Source organism: Hyperolius riggenbachi, chromosome 4 (genome assembly GCF_040937935.1).
Source record: "Hyperolius riggenbachi isolate aHypRig1 chromosome 4, aHypRig1.pri, whole genome shotgun sequence".
Taxonomy (NCBI): Eukaryota; Metazoa; Chordata; class Amphibia; order Anura; family Hyperoliidae; genus Hyperolius; species Hyperolius riggenbachi.
Window position 1 is genome coordinate 50398057 of NC_090649.1, and position 16645 is coordinate 50414701.

The 16645-nt window shown below is 45.0% G+C and overlaps 18 non-coding genes across 18 annotated transcripts; all 18 read right to left on the reverse strand.

Moving 5' to 3' along the window:
- Positions 1–364: 364 nt before the first annotated feature.
- TRNAA-UGC (transfer RNA alanine (anticodon UGC)) lies at positions 365–436 on the reverse strand. The gene has a single exon. It is a non-coding gene; the product is annotated as a tRNA-Ala (tRNA).
- A 708-nt stretch (positions 437–1144) lies between these two features.
- Positions 1145–1216, reverse strand: TRNAA-CGC (transfer RNA alanine (anticodon CGC)). Its single transcript has one exon. It is a non-coding gene; the product is annotated as a tRNA-Ala (tRNA).
- A 314-nt stretch (positions 1217–1530) lies between these two features.
- Positions 1531–1602, reverse strand: TRNAA-UGC (transfer RNA alanine (anticodon UGC)). Its single transcript has one exon. It is a non-coding gene; the product is annotated as a tRNA-Ala (tRNA).
- A 708-nt stretch (positions 1603–2310) lies between these two features.
- On the reverse strand, positions 2311–2382 carry TRNAA-CGC (transfer RNA alanine (anticodon CGC)). Its single transcript has one exon. It is a non-coding gene; the product is annotated as a tRNA-Ala (tRNA).
- Positions 2383–2696: 314 nt separating this feature from the next.
- TRNAA-UGC (transfer RNA alanine (anticodon UGC)) lies at positions 2697–2768 on the reverse strand. The gene has a single exon. It is a non-coding gene; the product is annotated as a tRNA-Ala (tRNA).
- A 708-nt stretch (positions 2769–3476) lies between these two features.
- TRNAA-CGC (transfer RNA alanine (anticodon CGC)) lies at positions 3477–3548 on the reverse strand. The gene has a single exon. It is a non-coding gene; the product is annotated as a tRNA-Ala (tRNA).
- Positions 3549–4581: 1033 nt separating this feature from the next.
- TRNAA-CGC (transfer RNA alanine (anticodon CGC)) lies at positions 4582–4653 on the reverse strand. Its single transcript has one exon. It is a non-coding gene; the product is annotated as a tRNA-Ala (tRNA).
- A 314-nt stretch (positions 4654–4967) lies between these two features.
- Positions 4968–5039, reverse strand: TRNAA-UGC (transfer RNA alanine (anticodon UGC)). Its single transcript has one exon. It is a non-coding gene; the product is annotated as a tRNA-Ala (tRNA).
- A 720-nt stretch (positions 5040–5759) lies between these two features.
- On the reverse strand, positions 5760–5831 carry TRNAA-CGC (transfer RNA alanine (anticodon CGC)). The gene has a single exon. It is a non-coding gene; the product is annotated as a tRNA-Ala (tRNA).
- Positions 5832–6145: 314 nt separating this feature from the next.
- Positions 6146–6217, reverse strand: TRNAA-UGC (transfer RNA alanine (anticodon UGC)). The gene has a single exon. It is a non-coding gene; the product is annotated as a tRNA-Ala (tRNA).
- A 708-nt stretch (positions 6218–6925) lies between these two features.
- TRNAA-CGC (transfer RNA alanine (anticodon CGC)) lies at positions 6926–6997 on the reverse strand. Its single transcript has one exon. It is a non-coding gene; the product is annotated as a tRNA-Ala (tRNA).
- A 313-nt stretch (positions 6998–7310) lies between these two features.
- On the reverse strand, positions 7311–7377 carry TRNAA-UGC (transfer RNA alanine (anticodon UGC)). Its single transcript has one exon. It is a non-coding gene; the product is annotated as a tRNA-Ala (tRNA).
- Positions 7378–8030: 653 nt separating this feature from the next.
- Positions 8031–8102, reverse strand: TRNAA-UGC (transfer RNA alanine (anticodon UGC)). The gene has a single exon. It is a non-coding gene; the product is annotated as a tRNA-Ala (tRNA).
- A 708-nt stretch (positions 8103–8810) lies between these two features.
- Positions 8811–8882, reverse strand: TRNAA-CGC (transfer RNA alanine (anticodon CGC)). The gene has a single exon. It is a non-coding gene; the product is annotated as a tRNA-Ala (tRNA).
- A 313-nt stretch (positions 8883–9195) lies between these two features.
- TRNAA-UGC (transfer RNA alanine (anticodon UGC)) lies at positions 9196–9262 on the reverse strand. Its single transcript has one exon. It is a non-coding gene; the product is annotated as a tRNA-Ala (tRNA).
- Positions 9263–9915: 653 nt separating this feature from the next.
- TRNAA-CGC (transfer RNA alanine (anticodon CGC)) lies at positions 9916–9987 on the reverse strand. Its single transcript has one exon. It is a non-coding gene; the product is annotated as a tRNA-Ala (tRNA).
- Positions 9988–10301: 314 nt separating this feature from the next.
- Positions 10302–10373, reverse strand: TRNAA-UGC (transfer RNA alanine (anticodon UGC)). Its single transcript has one exon. It is a non-coding gene; the product is annotated as a tRNA-Ala (tRNA).
- Positions 10374–11093: 720 nt separating this feature from the next.
- On the reverse strand, positions 11094–11165 carry TRNAA-CGC (transfer RNA alanine (anticodon CGC)). Its single transcript has one exon. It is a non-coding gene; the product is annotated as a tRNA-Ala (tRNA).
- Between the last annotated feature and the right edge of the window lie 5480 nt (positions 11166–16645).

Below are 16645 nucleotides of genomic sequence, written 5' to 3' on the forward strand. Positions count from 1 at the left end.
GATGTTACGGATCATTTTTAAAATTTTTCAGTAAATCCGCATTTGGCTAAGGGCCAATTTTTTTCCTACAAAATAGGTGGAACCTTTCATTTCACGAACAATAAGAGTTTACATTAAAGTCAGAATTGTTGACACCTCACTAAGCATCTGCAGCAGGAAAAAATTTTTAGTATATCCGCATTTGGCTAAGGGACAATTTCTTTCCCACAAAATAGGTGGAACCTTTCATTTCACGAACAATAAGAGTTTGCATTAAAGTCAGAATTGTTGACACCTCACTAAGCATCTGCAGCAGGAAACATTGGCGCTTCCGGTATGGGATCCAGTAGCGGAAGGGGGCCTTAGCAGTTTGTAGAAGAAAAGCTGGAGATGCCAGGGATTGAACCCGGGGCCTCATACATGCAAAGCATGCGCTCTACCACTGAGCTACATCCCCTTTGACGTTCGCTATGGAGATGCACAATGAGTAGATTCGTACGGCACACCACTTTTCAGAATCTACCTGCTGTCATTGAGTACCTGGTAAATGGCAAGTTCTATCAATGGTACAGGTTTCTCTGCCTGAAATTATGTTAAAGCTTGATATGATCCTCTAAAAACTTGGCTTCTCAAGCAGGTTGCTTAAGGGGTAATATTGGATGTTAAACTCTCATTCATGCCAATCATTCATTTCCTAACCTCTTCTTGTCATCTTTATCTCCTCCATCACTTCCTGACTCTTGATGCTGCTTAATTGCTTGCAAAGGCCTGGATTAAATCCTGCATTGAATCTTAAATCATCCTCCTGTGTGGCCTAAAAGAAAAAGTCTGGTACACACCATGCAATTTCCCATCAGACAGATGGGTCGATAGATAATCTTCGACAGATCCGATCGGATTTCTGATCGATTTTCTGATCACTTCAATGCAAATCGATCAGAAAAACGATCGGACCTGATCTATTCGACCCAGCTATCTGGCGGGAAATTGCATAGTGTGTACGAGGCTGAAGTGCATTTTATTGGCTCTATTCCAAGGTGCATAGCGTTTGCATGAAAGTCAGAAATATTGACACCTCACTAAGCATCTGTAACAGAAAACATTGGCGCTTCCGGTATGGGATCCATTAGCGCAAGGGGGACTTTGCAGTTTGTAGAAGAAAAGCTGGAGATGCCAGGGATTGAACCCGGGGCCTCAAACATGCGAAGCATGCGCTCTACCTCTGAGCTACATCCCCCAATGCTGTCAGCAGTGTCATGGTACCTCAGCAGGCCTTTATCTCCTACAGCAGAAAATGGTAATTAGCAGCTGTTTAAGTTGGAAAGTGATGTTACGGATCATTTTTAAAATTTTTCAGTAAATCCGCATTTGGCTAAGGGCCAATTTTTTTCCCACAAAATAGGTGGAACCTTTCATTTCACGAACAATAAGAGTTTGCATTAAAGTCAGAATTGTTGACACCTCACTAAGCATCTGCAGCAGGAAACATTGGCGCTTCCGGTATGGGATCCAGTAGCGGAAGGGGGCCTTAGCAGTTTGTAGAAGAAAAGCTGGAGATGCCGGGGATTGAACCCGGGGCCTCATACATGCAAAGCATGCGCTCTACCACTGAGCTACATCCCCTTTGATGTTCGCTATGGAGATGCACAATGAGTAGATTCGTACGGCACACCACTTTTCAGAATCTACCTGCTGTCATTGAGTACCTGGTAAATGGCAAGTTCTATCAATGGTACAGGTTTCTCTGCCTGAAATTATGTTAAAGCTTGATTAGATCCTCTAAAAACTTGGCTTCTCAAGCAGGTTGCTTAAGGGGTAATATTGGATGTTAAACTCTCATTCATGCCAATCATTCATTTCCTAACCTCTTCTTGTCATCTTTATCTCCTCCATCACTTCCTGACTCTTGATGCTGCTTAATTGCTTGCAAAGGCCTGGATTAAATCCTGCATTGAATCTTAAATCATCCTCCTGTGTGGCCTAAAAGAAAAAGTCTGGTACACACCATGCAATTTCCCATCAGACAGATGGGTCGATAGATAATCTTCGACAGATCCGATCGGATTTCCGATCGATTTTCTGATCACTTCAATGCAAATCGATCAGAAAAACGATCGGACCTGATCTATTCGACCCAGCTATCTGGCGGGAAATTGCATAGTGTGTACGAGGCTGAAGTGCATTTTATTGGCTCTATTCCAAGGTGCATAGCGTTTGCATGAAAGTCAGAAATATTGACACCTCACTAAGCATCTGTAACAGAAAACATTGGCGCTTCCGGTATGGGATCCATTAGCGCAAGGGGGACTTTGCAGTTTGTAGAAGAAAAGCTGGAGATGCCAGGGATTGAACCCGGGGCCTCAAACATGCGAAGCATGCGCTCTACCTCTGAGCTACATCCCCCAATGCTGTCAGCAGTGTCGTGGTACCTCAGCAGGCCTTTATCTGCTACAGCAGAAAATGGTAATTAGCAGCTGTTTAAGTTGGAAAGTGATGTTACGGATCATTTTTAAAATTTTTCAGTAAATCCGCATTTGGCTAAGGGCCAATTTTTTTCCTACAAAATAGGTGGAACCTTTCATTTCACGAACAATAAGAGTTTGCATTAAAGTCAGAATTGTTGACACCTCACTAAGCATCTGCAGCAGGAAACATTGGCGCTTCCGGTATGGGATCCAGTAGCGGAAGGGGGCCTTAGCAGTTTGTAGAAGAAAAGCTGGAGATGCCAGGGATTGAACCCGGGGCCTCATACATGCAAAGCATGCGCTCTACCACTGAGCTACATCCCCTTTGACGTTCGCTATGGAGATGCACAATGAGTAGATTCGTACGGCACACCACTTTTCAGAATCTACCTGCTGTCATTGAGTACCTGGTAAATGGCAAGTTCTATCAATGGTACAGGTTTCTCTGCCTGAAATTATGTTAAAGCTTGATATGATCCTCTAAAAACTTGGCTTCTCAAGCAGGTTGCTTAAGGGGTAATATTGGATGTTAAACTCTCATTCATGCCAATCATTCATTTCCTAACCTCTTCTTGTCATCTTTATCTCCTCCATCACTTCCTGACTCTTGATGCTGCTTAATTGCTTGCAAAGGCCTGGATTAAATCCTGCATTGAATCTTAAATCATCCTCCTGTGTGGCCTAAAAGAAAAAGTCTGGTACACACCATGCAATTTCCCATCAGACAGATGGGTCGATAGATAATCTTCGACAGATCCGATCGGATTTCCGATCGATTTTCTGATCACTTCAATGCAAATCGATCAGAAAAACGATCGGACCTGATCTATTCGACCCATCTATCTGGCGGGAAATTGCATAGTGTGTACGAGGCTGAAGTGCATTTTATTGGCTCTATTCCAAGGTGCATAGCGTTTGCATGAAATTCAGAAATATTGACACCTCACTAAGCATCTGTAACAGGAAACATTGGCGCTTACGGTATGGGATCCATTAGCGCAAGGGGGACTTTGCAGTTTGTAGAAGAAAAGCTGGAGATGCTGGGGATTGAACCCGGGGCCTCATACATGCGAAGCATGCGCTCTACCTCTGAGCTACATCCCCCAATGCTGTCAGCAGCGTCGTGGTACCTCAGCAGGCCTTTATCTCCTACAGCAGAAAATGGTAATTAGCAGCTGTTTAAGTTGGAAAGTGATGTTACGGATCATTTTTAAAATTTTTCAGTAAATCCGCATTTGGCTAAGGGCCAATTTTTTCCCACAAAATAGGTGGAACCTTTCATTTCACGAACAATAAGAGTTTGCATTAAAGTCAGAATTGTTGACACCTCACTAAGCATCTGCAGCAGGAAACATTGGCGCTTCCGGTATGGGATCCAGTAGCGGAAGGGGGCCTTAGCAGTTTGTAGAAGAAAAGCTGGAGATGCCAGGGATTGAACCCAGGGCCTCATACATGCAAAGCATGCGCTCTACCACTGAGCTACCTGCTGTCCTTGAGTACCTGGTAAATGGCAAGTTCTATCAATGGTACAGGTTTCTCTGCCTGAAATTATGTTAAAGCTTGATATGATCCTCTAAAAACTTGGCTTCTCAAGCAGGTTGCTTAAGGGGTAATATTGGATGTTAAACTCTCATTCATGCCAATCATTCATTTCCTAACCTCTTCTTGTCATCTTTATCTCCTCCATCACTTCCTGACTCTTGATGCTGCTTAATTGCTTGCAAAGGCCTGGATTAAATCCTGCATTGAATCTTAAATCATCCTCCTGTGTGGCCTAAAAGAAAAAGTCTGGTACACACCATGCAATTTCCCATCAGACAGATGGGTCGATAGATAATCTTCGACAGATCCGATCGGATTTCCGATCGATTTTCTGATCACTTCAATGCAAATCGATCAGAAAAACGATCGGAAATCAGATCGGACCTGATCTATTCGACCCATCTATCTGGCGGGAAATTGCATAGTGTGTACGAGGCTGAAGTGCATTTTATTGGCTCTATTCCAAGGTGCATAGCGTTTGCATGAAAGTCAGAAATATTGACACCTCACTAAGCATCTGTAACAGAAAACATTGGCGCTTCCAGTATGGGATCCATTAGCGCAAGGGGGACTTTGCAGTTTGTAGAAGAAAAGCTGGAGATGCCAGGGATTGAACCCGGGGCCGCATACATGCGAAGCATGCGCTCTACCTCTGAGCTACATCCCCCGATGCTGTCAGCAGTGTCGTGGTACCTCAGCAGGCCTTTATCTGCTACAGCAGAAAATGGTAATTAGCAGCTGTTTAAGTTGGAAAGTGATGTTACGGATCATTTTTAAAAATTTTCAGTAAATCCGCATTTGGCTAAGGGCCAATTTTTTTCCCACAAAATAGGTGGAACCTTTCATTTCACGAACAATAAGAGTTTGCATTAAAGTCAGAATTGTTGACACCTCACTAAGCATCTGCAGCAGGAAACATTGGCGCTTCCGGTATGGGATCCAGTAGCGGAAGGGGGCCTTAGCAGTTTGTAGAAGAAAAGCTGGAGATGCCGGGGATTGAACCCGGGGCCTCATACATGCAAAGCATGCGCTCTACCACTAAGCTACATCCCCTTTGACGTTCGCTATGGAGATGCACAATGAGTAGATTCGTACGGCACACCACTTTTCAGAATCTACCTGCTGTCATTGAGTACCTGGTAAATGGCAAGTTCTATCAATGGTACAGGTTTCTCTGCCTGAAATTATGTTAAAGCTTGATATGATCCTCTAAAAACTTGGCTTCTCAAGCAGGTTGCTTAAGGGGTAATATTGGATGTTAAACTCTCATTCATGCCAATCATTCATTTCCTAACCTCTTATTGTCATTTTTATCTCCTCCATCACTTCCTGACTCTTGATGCTGCTTAATTGCTTGCAAAGGCCTGGATTAAATCCTGCATTGAATCTTAAATCATCCTCCTGTGTGGCCTAAAAGAAAAAGTCTGGTACACACCATGCAATTTCCCATCAGACAGATGGGTCGATAGATAATCTTCGACAGATCCGATCGGATTTCCGATCGATTTTCTGATCACTTCAATGCAAATCGATCAGAAAAACGATCGGAAATCAGATCGGACTTGATCTATTCGACCCATCTATCTGGCGGGAAATTGCATAGTGTGTACAAGGCTGAAGTGCATTTTATTGGCTCTATTCCAAGGTGCATAGCGTTTGCATGAAAGTCAGAAATATTGACACCTCACTAAGCATCTGTAACAGGAAACATTGGCGCTTCCGGTATGGGATCCATTAGCGCAAGGGGGACTTTGCAGTTTGTAGAAGAAAAGCTGGAGATGCCGGGGATTGAACCCGGGGCCTCATACATGCGAAACATGCGCTCTACCTCTGAGCTACATCCCCCAATGCTGTCAGCAGCATTGTGGTACCTCAGCAGGCCTTTATCTCCTACAGCAGAAAATGGTAATTAGCAGCTGTTTAAGTTGGAAAGTGATGTTACGGATCATTTTTAAAATTTTTCAGTAAATCCGCATTTGGCTAAGGGCCAATTTTTTTCCCACAAAATAGGTGGAACCTTTCATTTCACGAACAATAAGAGTTTGCATTAAAGTCAGAATTGTTGACACCTCACTAAGCATCTGCAGCAGGAAACATTGGCGCTTCCGGTATGGGATCCAGTAGCGGAAGGGGGCCTTAGCAGTTTGTAGAAGAAAAGCTGGAGATGCCGGGGATTGAACCCGGGGCCTCATACATGCAAAGCATGCGCTCTACCACTGAGCTACATCCCCTTTGACGTTCACTATGGAGATGCACAATGAGTAGATTCGTACGGCACACCACTTTTCAGAATCTACCTGCTGTCATTGAGTACCTGGTAAATGGCAAGTTCTATCAATGGTACAGGTTTCTCTGCCTGAAATTATGTTAAAGCTTGATAAGATCCTCTAAAAACTTGGCTTCTCAAGCAGGTTGCTTAAGGGGTAATATTGGATGTTAAACTCTCATTCATGTCAATCATTCATTTCCTAACCTCTTCTTGTCATCTTTATCTCCTCCATCACTTCCTGACTCTTGATGCTGCTTAATTGCTTGCAAAGGCCTGGATTAAATCCTGCATTGAATCTTAAATCATCCTCCTGTGTGGCCTAAAAGAAAAAGTCTGGTACACACCATGCAATTTCCCATCAGACAGATGGGTCGATAGATAATCTTCGACAGATCCGATCGGATTTCCGATCGATTTTCTGATCACTTCAATGCAAATCGATCAGAAAAACGATCGGACCTGATCTATTCGACCCATCTATCTGGCGGGAAATTGCATAGTGTGTACGAGGCTGAAGTGCATTTTATTGGCTCTATTCCAAGGTGCATAGCGTTTGCATGAAATTCAGAAATATTGACACCTCACTAAGCATCTGTAACAGGAAACATTGGCGCTTACGGTATGGGATCCATTAGCGCAAGGGGGACTTTGCAGTTTGTAGAAGAAAAGCTGGAGATGCTGGGGATTGAACCCGGGGCCTCATACATGCGAAGCATGCGCTCTACCTCTGAGCTACATCCCCCAATGCTGTCAGCAGCGTCGTGGTACCTCAGCAGGCCTTTATCTCCTACAGCAGAAAATGGTAATTAGCAGCTGTTTAAGTTGGAAAGTGATGTTACGGATCATTTTTAAAATTTTTCAGTAAATCCGCATTTGGCTAAGGGCCAATTTTTTCCCACAAAATAGGTGGAACCTTTCATTTCACGAACAATAAGAGTTTGCATTAAAGTCAGAATTGTTGACACCTCACTAAGCATCTGCAGCAGGAAACATTGGCGCTTCCGGTATGGGATCCAGTAGCGGAAGGGGGCCTTAGCAGTTTGTAGAAGAAAAGCTGGAGATGCCGGGGATTGAACCCAGGGCCTCATACATGCAAAGCATGCGCTCTACCACTGAGCTACCTGCTGTCCTTGAGTACCTGGTAAATGGCAAGTTCTATCAATGGTACAGGTTTCTCTGCCTGAAATTATGTTAAAGCTTGATATGATCCTCTAAAAACTTGGCTTCTCAAGCAGGTTGCTTAAGGGGTAATATTGGATGTTAAACTCTCATTCATGCCAATCATTCATTTCCTAACCTCTTCTTGTCATCTTTATCTCCTCCATCACTTCCTGACTCTTGATGCTGCTTAATTGCTTGCAAAGGCCTGGATTAAATCCTGCATTGAATCTTAAATCATCCTCCTGTGTGGCCTAAAAGAAAAAGTCTGGTACACACCATGCAATTTCCCATCAGACAGATGGGTCGATAGATAATCTTCGACAGATCCGATCGGATTTCCGATCGATTTTCTGATCACTTCAATGCAAATCGATCAGAAAAACGATCGGAAATCAGATCGGACTTGATCTATTCGACCCATCTATCTGGCGGGAAATTGCATAGTGTGTACAAGGCTGAAGTGCATTTTATTGGCTCTATTCCAAGGTGCATAGCGTTTGCATGAAAGTCAGAAATATTGACACCTCACTAAGCATCTGTAACAGGAAACATTGGCGCTTCCGGTATGGGATCCATTAGCGCAAGGGGGACTTTGCAGTTTGTAGAAGAAAAGCTGGAGATGCCGGGGATTGAACCCAGGGCCTCATACATGCAATGCATGCGCTCTACCACTGAGCTACATCCCCTTAGACGTTTGCTATGGAGATGCACAATGAGTAGATTCGTACGGCACACCACTTTTCAGAATCTACCTGCTGTCATTGAGTACCTGGTAAATGGCAAGTTCTATCAATGGTACAGGTTTCTCTGCCTGAAATTATGTTAAAGCTTGATAAGATCCTCTAAAAACTTGGCTTCTCAAGCAGGTTGCTTAAGGGGTAATATTGGATGTTAAACTCTCATTCATGTCAATCATTCATTTCCTAACCTCTTCTTGTCATCTTTATCTCCTCCATCACTTCCTGACTCTTGATGCTGCTTAATTGCTTGCAAAGGCCTGGATTAAATCCTGCATTGAATCTTAAATCATCCTCCTGTGTGGCCTAAAAGAAAAAGTCTGGTACACACCATGCAATTTCCCATCAGACAGATGGGTCGATAGATAATCTTCGACAGATCCGATCGGATTTCCGATCGATTTTCTGATCACTTCAATGCAAATCGATCAGAAAAACGATCGGACCTGATCTATTCGACCCATCTATCTGGCGGGAAATTGCATAGTGTGTACGAGGCTGAAGTGCATTTTATTGGCTCTATTCCAAGGTGCATAGCGTTTGCATGAAATTCAGAAATATTGACACCTCACTAAGCATCTGTAACAGGAAACATTGGCGCTTACGGTATGGGATCCATTAGCGCAAGGGGGACTTTGCAGTTTGTAGAAGAAAAGCTGGAGATGCTGGGGATTGAACCCGGGGCCTCATACATGCGAAGCATGCGCTCTACCTCTGAGCTACATCCCCCAATGCTGTCAGCAGCGTCGTGGTACCTCAGCAGGCCTTTATCTCCTACAGCAGAAAATGGTAATTAGCAGCTGTTTAAGTTGGAAAGTGATGTTACGGATCATTTTTAAAATTTTTCAGTAAATCCGCATTTGGCTAAGGGCCAATTTTTTCCCACAAAATAGGTGGAACCTTTCATTTCACGAACAATAAGAGTTTGCATTAAAGTCAGAATTGTTGACACCTCACTAAGCATCTGCAGCAGGAAACATTGGCGCTTCCGGTATGGGATCCAGTAGCGGAAGGGGGCCTTAGCAGTTTGTAGAAGAAAAGCTGGAGATGCCGGGGATTGAACCCAGGGCCTCATACATGCAAAGCATGCGCTCTACCACTGAGCTACCTGCTGTCCTTGAGTACCTGGTAAATGGCAAGTTCTATCAATGGTACAGGTTTCTCTGCCTGAAATTATGTTAAAGCTTGATATGATCCTCTAAAAACTTGGCTTCTCAAGCAGGTTGCTTAAGGGGTAATATTGGATGTTAAACTCTCATTCATGCCAATCATTCATTTCCTAACCTCTTCTTGTCATCTTTATCTCCTCCATCACTTCCTGACTCTTGATGCTGCTTAATTGCTTGCAAAGGCCTGGATTAAATCCTGCATTGAATCTTAAATCATCCTCCTGTGTGGCCTAAAAGAAAAAGTCTGGTACACACCATGCAATTTCCCATCAGACAGATGGGTCGATAGATAATCTTCGACAGATCCGATCGGATTTCCGATCGATTTTCTGATCACTTCAATGCAAATCGATCAGAAAAACGATCGGAAATCAGATCGGACCTGATCTATTCGACCCATCTATCTGGCGGGAAATTGCATAGTGTGTACGAGGCTGAAGTGCATTTTATTGGCTCTATTCCAAGGTGCATAGCGTTTGCATGAAAGTCAGAAATATTGACACCTCACTAAGCATCTGTAACAGAAAACATTGGCGCTTCCGGTATGGGATCCATTAGCGCAAGGGGGACTTTGCAGTTTGTAGAAGAAAAGCTGGAGATGCCAGGGATTGAACCCGGGGCCGCATACATGCGAAGCATGCGCTCTACCTCTGAGCTACATCCCCCAATGCTGTCAGCAGTGTCGTGGTACCTCAGCAGGCCTTTATCTGCTACAGCAGAAAATGGTAATTAGCAGCTGTTTAAGTTGGAAAGTGATGTTACGGATCATTTTTAAAAATTTTCAGTAAATCCGCATTTGGCTAAGGGCCAATTTTTTTCCCACAAAATAGGTGGAACCTTTCATTTCACGAACAATAAGAGTTTGCATTAAAGTCAGAATTGTTGACACCTCACTAAGCATCTGCAGCAGGAAACATTGGCGCTTCCGGTATGGGATCCAGTAGCGGAAGGGGGCCTTAGCAGTTTGTAGAAGAAAAGCTGGAGATGCCGGGGATTGAACCCGGGGCCTCATACATGCAAAGCATGCGCTCTACCACTAAGCTACATCCCCTTTGACGTTCGCTATGGAGATGCACAATGAGTAGATTCGTACGGCACACCACTTTTCAGAATCTACCTGCTGTCATTGAGTACCTGGTAAATGGCAAGTTCTATCAATGGTACAGGTTTCTCTGCCTGAAATTATGTTAAAGCTTGATATGATCCTCTAAAAACTTGGCTTCTCAAGCAGGTTGCTTAAGGGGTAATATTGGATGTTAAACTCTCATTCATGCCAATCATTCATTTCCTAACCTCTTCTTGTCATTTTTATCTCCTCCATCACTTCCTGACTCTTGATGCTGCTTAATTGCTTGCAAAGGCCTGGATTAAATCCTGCATTGAATCTTAAATCATCCTCCTGTGTGGCCTAAAAGAAAAAGTCTGGTACACACCATGCAATTTCCCATCAGACAGATGGGTCGATAGATAATCTTCGACAGATCCGATCGGATTTCCGATCGATTTTCTGATCACTTCAATGCAAATCGATCAGAAAAACGATCGGAAATCAGATCGGACTTGATCTATTCGACCCATCTATCTGGCGGGAAATTGCATAGTGTGTACAAGGCTGAAGTGCATTTTATTGGCTCTATTCCAAGGTGCATAGCGTTTGCATGAAAGTCAGAAATATTGACACCTCACTAAGCATCTGTAACAGGAAACATTGGCGCTTCCGGTATGGGATCCATTAGCGCAAGGGGGACTTTGCAGTTTGTAGAAGAAAAGCTGGAGATGCCGGGGATTGAACCCAGGGCCTCATACATGCGAAGCATGCGCTCTACCTCTGAGCTACATCCCCCAATGCTGTCAGCAGCGTCGTGGTACCTCAGCAGGCCTTTATCTACTACAGCAGAAAATGGTAATTAGCAGCTGTTTAAGTTGGAAAGTGATGTTACGGATCATTTTTAAAATTTTTCAGTATATCCGCATTTGGCTAAGGGACAATTTTTTTCCCACAAAATAGGTGGAACCTTTCATTTCACGAACAATAAGAGTTTGTGTTATAATTTAAGTAGGCCTCAGTTACTTGGCCTGAGTTTTATGTAAAAGGCTTGTCCGCAGGGTATGCCTTTAAAATAGACAGAGGCATCTCAGGGTCTGCGTGTAGCAGAAGATACACGCAGATACTGAGAACATGTTCCTAAGAGAAGGCCATCGGACTACTCTGACCTCAACCACAGGAACAGAAAACATTGGCTATGTTTACTAAACATCCACGGTCCTGCATCTGGGTCAAATGCCTCATTGATTATTAATCAAGTAGGTGTGTATGATGACATCACGAGTGGGTCCACCAATAAACTGGTCTAGGGGGTGGCGAAGGTGATGTCATATTTAACTCTTTCCTAGTCGCTATTAAAGGTTGAGGGAGCTACGAGAGCTCACTTCTGCTCTTTACTTTCACACTAGCTCGCAAGTCTGACTGGGACTTTTAAACATGTTATTCCTTTCTGTAATCTGATATAATGTATGCTGTACATAGGTAGTCTAGATGTAACATAGAGTAGATACAAGAAGACCTGGGTATCGTCAGTAGGATAGATACTCAAGCAGCTGTAACGCAACATGGAAGTCTGCTTTGCCAGGAGATGAATGTATCTATCTGTATTCCTGTTTCCTGAATAAATAACGTAAACATTGGGAAAGCCTGGGAAAGTCTATATCCTGCTTGCTGTGTGTGGAGAGTCAAGTGATCTCACAGTCTGTGAGACGATGGTGTCGAAGCAAGGTGATAAGAACAGTTTATAACAGTGGTGCCTGAAATCCTTCCCTGCCTAGCTATACAGGCAGACGGGGCCGGGGCCGATGGAAAATGGTTTCAAGATATTCCACAGCAAAACAAGCGGAATAGACGGACACGGACTGTAAAGCTTATCAAGCTGAGACTGATAAGCTGGTGTGAGTAGTGTGTGGGAGCCGAGCACACACGGGCTACAATTCGAGAGAACCAGCGGCGACACTCGTGGATGTTAAACTTAGACTGAAAGTGCACATCAGTCCTAGCCTAAACCGGATCACAGGTGACTGGAAGGCTCCGAGGCCGGCTGGCAGCTGCCGCTGGAGATTGATCCGCTGAGCCAGTGTGGGTACACAGAGCTGACGCTCAGTAGTTCCAGGGATCCACTCAGTGTCGTGGAAAGTTGCCAAAAGCTGGTCGAATTCGCAGGCTTACAAAGTCTTCTGCTCAGGCAAGTATGTTTTACGTTGTTGTGTTGCATTATCTTTATTGTATGAGAGGAGGGTAATGTGTTAATGTGTATATTCTGTGTTAATTGCAGTGGGGAGGCTGCGGGCTTCTCATCTCTCCCATGCATGGTGGGAGGGGGGAGTCTGGTTTATGTGCTTGGTTTTTTTTTTTCTTCTTCGGATTCAAGTTTTCTGTGTGGCAGATGTTTTGTTTTTCTCTCCCTGTCCAGAGACGGGGCAGGATGATAGATAAGGGGGGGGGGGGTCCCCCGCGGCAGAGGTAGCAGAGTAGACAGGAGAGAACAGTTGTGAAACTTAGAAGTACGTTTTTCTCGGGGAGCTGGGTGGACAGCCCTTGTCTCTGGGTAGCTGTGGAATTTCGCAGAGGGACAGCTGAGATAATGGGTGAGGTTTTTGTGTGTCTTTCCTCCGCGCGTTAACATTGCTAACATGCTTGTAAATATCTGCATCTGTTATGTTGTTCATCCAGCTCGTCTGTTGTTCGTCTCAGTAATAGCGCTGTAATAGTTCCGAGTTATGGCTGAGATGAGCTGCAGATGAGTTGGGGAGAGAGGGGATAGAGGGAGAGAGGAGGAAAGCGAGTGTCTTTCTGTTTGTGAGATGTTCTGCACGTTTCTCGCATTTCCAGTCGGTTACAGTGGTTTGGAGTCGTATAGCTCGCTCGGGCGGTTCTTAATTATGTCTGTGATAGAGTGAGAAAGATTCCTACGTCTCTGGGGATCCGTATGTTTGATTGCAGTTCGGATTACAGCTGAGACGTGAAGGAATGCTGAGGCTGATTTTTGTGCACTGTGGATAGAAGCTGTGTGTAACGATGCATAAAAAAAGTATGTTCTATTTGTGTTTGCTCTCTCTCCTAGGTCTATAGGAATGAGAGGCTGCTATGGGAGCAGCCATCTTGGCTGGCAGTCCAGGACTCAAAATGGCGGCAGTGGAGAGAGCCCGCCCCCGTGAGTCATGGCCCCCACACGTCATGGCAGGGGGGAGGAGGGGCTGGGGGATCCACGTCACATCAGGCTGTGCTCGCGGCTCCGGGCAGAGCAGCTGGAAGGGAGGGGGGGAGAGATACAGAGACATGCTACTGTGTGTCTCGGGTTGCAACGTATTTCCCCAGAGTTTTTCCCAGAGTCTATGGACAGGAATGCCAGAATAGGAAGTGTTTCCCAGCTCGGTGCAGGGACACACGGAGCAGTACAGATCGGAAATGGGTCTGTACTGTGTTGCTTATGGGATTATTCCTGTAAGTGAGGCACCTTAATGGGTGGTGCAGCATGAGTTCCCAATAGAAGGAAAGGGGGACAGCGCATCAAAGGGGGTGCCGGAGTTGGAAAAAAGGGAGTTGACCAATTCGGGTTTCCGTCGCCGCTTCTGCAGAGCGGTAACGTTTTTTTCCGGTGTTGTCGTGAATAGGGCCAGAGCTGGACTGAGAGGTCTATGCTGGGCTGGAGCTGTTTTGTGTGCGTTTTTTTTTCGTCCACTGATTGGTCAAATATTTTTTTTCCAGCTCCTATCAATTGTAGCACAAAGAACAAGGACTGACAACAGTTCATGGGGCAATTATACAGATGATAGAATTGCCGTTTACAGAGTGACAGTGTATCAGTACGCTGTTTGCCAGGTGACTACCTTCCATGTGGGCATTCAGGGATCTGCATACAGGCATGTGACGCTGGTATGCTTAGCCCTGCACCCTGTGTAGTTTAAGTGCAAAGTGCTCCTTCCTACAGGGAGGCAGCCAGTTTTTTTTGGTAGTTTAGGTGGTGGCACGGCAAACATTGGTCAGAGGGTACAACACACAGAACTTCTAGCAGAGCTGGTATCGCGATGAAGTTCTAGATAAGTAAATGCGATAATGAGTAAGAGCATTGCAGGCTCACCTGCAAAGCAGCATCAGGTGTGGCATCCGTAATCTGTGCATGCGACGGCCGCGCATGGACAGATAAGGGGGGATGTGGAGTGAGCTGCAATGGGGTGAGAGCTTCCAAAGGTGAAGCGAGCTTCCATAGGTGAAGTCCGCGGGAGCATATTTTAAACAGGTAAGTACTGAGGATAGTACTGAGGTAGGGGGGTGAAGTTTAACTCCAATCTACCAATAAGAGTAAACAGAGTTCATGAAAACCATAAAGCAACGAGATCAATTACGATATATATTGATCAATTTAAAGTGTAAAGAGTACAAGCCGCAGGGCGAATCCCAAATCATTAATAAGAATTGATTTGTTTGTATTTCGATTTCAGGTGTTTGGCAATATGGATTTGAGACAGATGCCGTGCTGGCAGCAAAGCTGGAGATGTCAGTCGGATACGCGAAAGGTTCCAGATGCCAATCTAAGCTTGGAGAACAGCGAGATTCCTGAGATCGGAAAGAGACTAAGACACGAGATTCCTGAAATTGGAAAGAGAGTAAACCACGAGATTCCTGAAATCGGAAAGAGACTAACAAAACTGTCGGAGCAAAGCATAATGCAAAGTGCTAATGTTTTTCTTTCCCAGGGTGGTGCTTTTATAATGAAGTGTACCATGCTGATGGTGATCCTAGGTTGCCATTTCGTCCTAGGAGAACGAAGAGAGGACATTCTCGGGTATAATAAGGGGTTAATGAGAACACAAGTGCCAGGTGCAGACAAATTTCATGGCACAATGTGGGTGAAAGGTCTGAAGGGTCAGGTGTGCTGGAAGGGTGACGTGAACGGCAGTGTAAATCTGCCATTGAATGTCACACTCCCAGAATCGATGCACCGATCCAAAGTTTTGTTAAAAGGTACCTTGCAGTACAATGGGTACATGCAAAAGGTGGAGTGTGTGATTCAGGGGTACCTTGTCTTGGTTATGCAGAGTGAGATGGTTCCAGATTGGAGAGGAACGAGCAGGAGGCGTCAATTCTTTTACCAGAGAGACGCAGGGGACAACATCACACTCTGGAGCTACCAACAGAGAGTGCCTCTGAAACAACTATACACACGTAAAGGCTGGAAAGCCGAGGGTTGGTGGTTCTCGAAACAAGAAGTAAAAATCGAGATCCAGCCACAGTCTCGGGGGACCAAGAGGGTGGAGAGAGCAATCCCGAGTAGGGGAGGGTCCACACAGATAACATCCTCACTACAGGGGTCACAACATGAGACAATACCACACAGTCCATATTCAAGCACTTATCCTCATGCTAGATGGGTAAGTGAGGAGGTACTCTTAATCGAACGATTGCAGAGAGTACATTCTTCCCGACCTAAGGTACGCATTTTGCCCCAGGACATAAGGGGGGCAAAGGTCCAAACAGGACAGTTGGGAACAGCGTTTGTCATTGATATGCTAATCAATTTCCCAGAAGAAAGAGTACCTACCGTATTCTTCTGGGGAGGGCCACAAGGGTTAGCATGGGACGTGAGTTGGATGGATCCGGGGACCTTTTGGAGTAGAGAGGTAGAATCCTGGGATACATCAGGTAGCACCCCGGGGACTCTCTATGACGGAAGGGTGATGGGACTAAAAAGGGGGGGTTTAAAAATAGTGCCCTTAGTCCAGGAGGATGAAGGACCATGGACATATGGTTTTTGCATCCCACAGTCCCTAGAGTTTAAGGGTCCAAATAGATCTTGCATAATGAGAAGGGGAACCGTGACAGTAAAAGTGGGGGTTCCCACAACGCCTAAAGCTCAGGTAGTCACCCTGCCAGGGACTACTCAGGAACCCCACCTACCGTCATGTGAGACACATCAGGTTGTAAAAAGTGGCCCTTTCCAGTTAAATCAACTGAGGGCGACTCCAGTTATCATGGAGGCCCAGCTTCAATTGATCACTTGGCAGATTAATTTAGAAGAGTGGGTAATATCTAATATATACCCTAACTGTAGCACTGTCACTGCCACCCTGGTACAGTCTTTTATGTCATGGGCACATTCCACGGGGAATAGCGTAGCCAGAAGAAGGTCCCGAGATTTAACAGATACACTCTTGGGAGGAATGGGCGCTGGAATGGGGGTAGCAAACAGTGTAGACATAGAAGGGATGACGGAGGTCATTCAACAATTAGGCACATTGGGACAACAGAATGTGGGTACCCAACACCATCTGAAC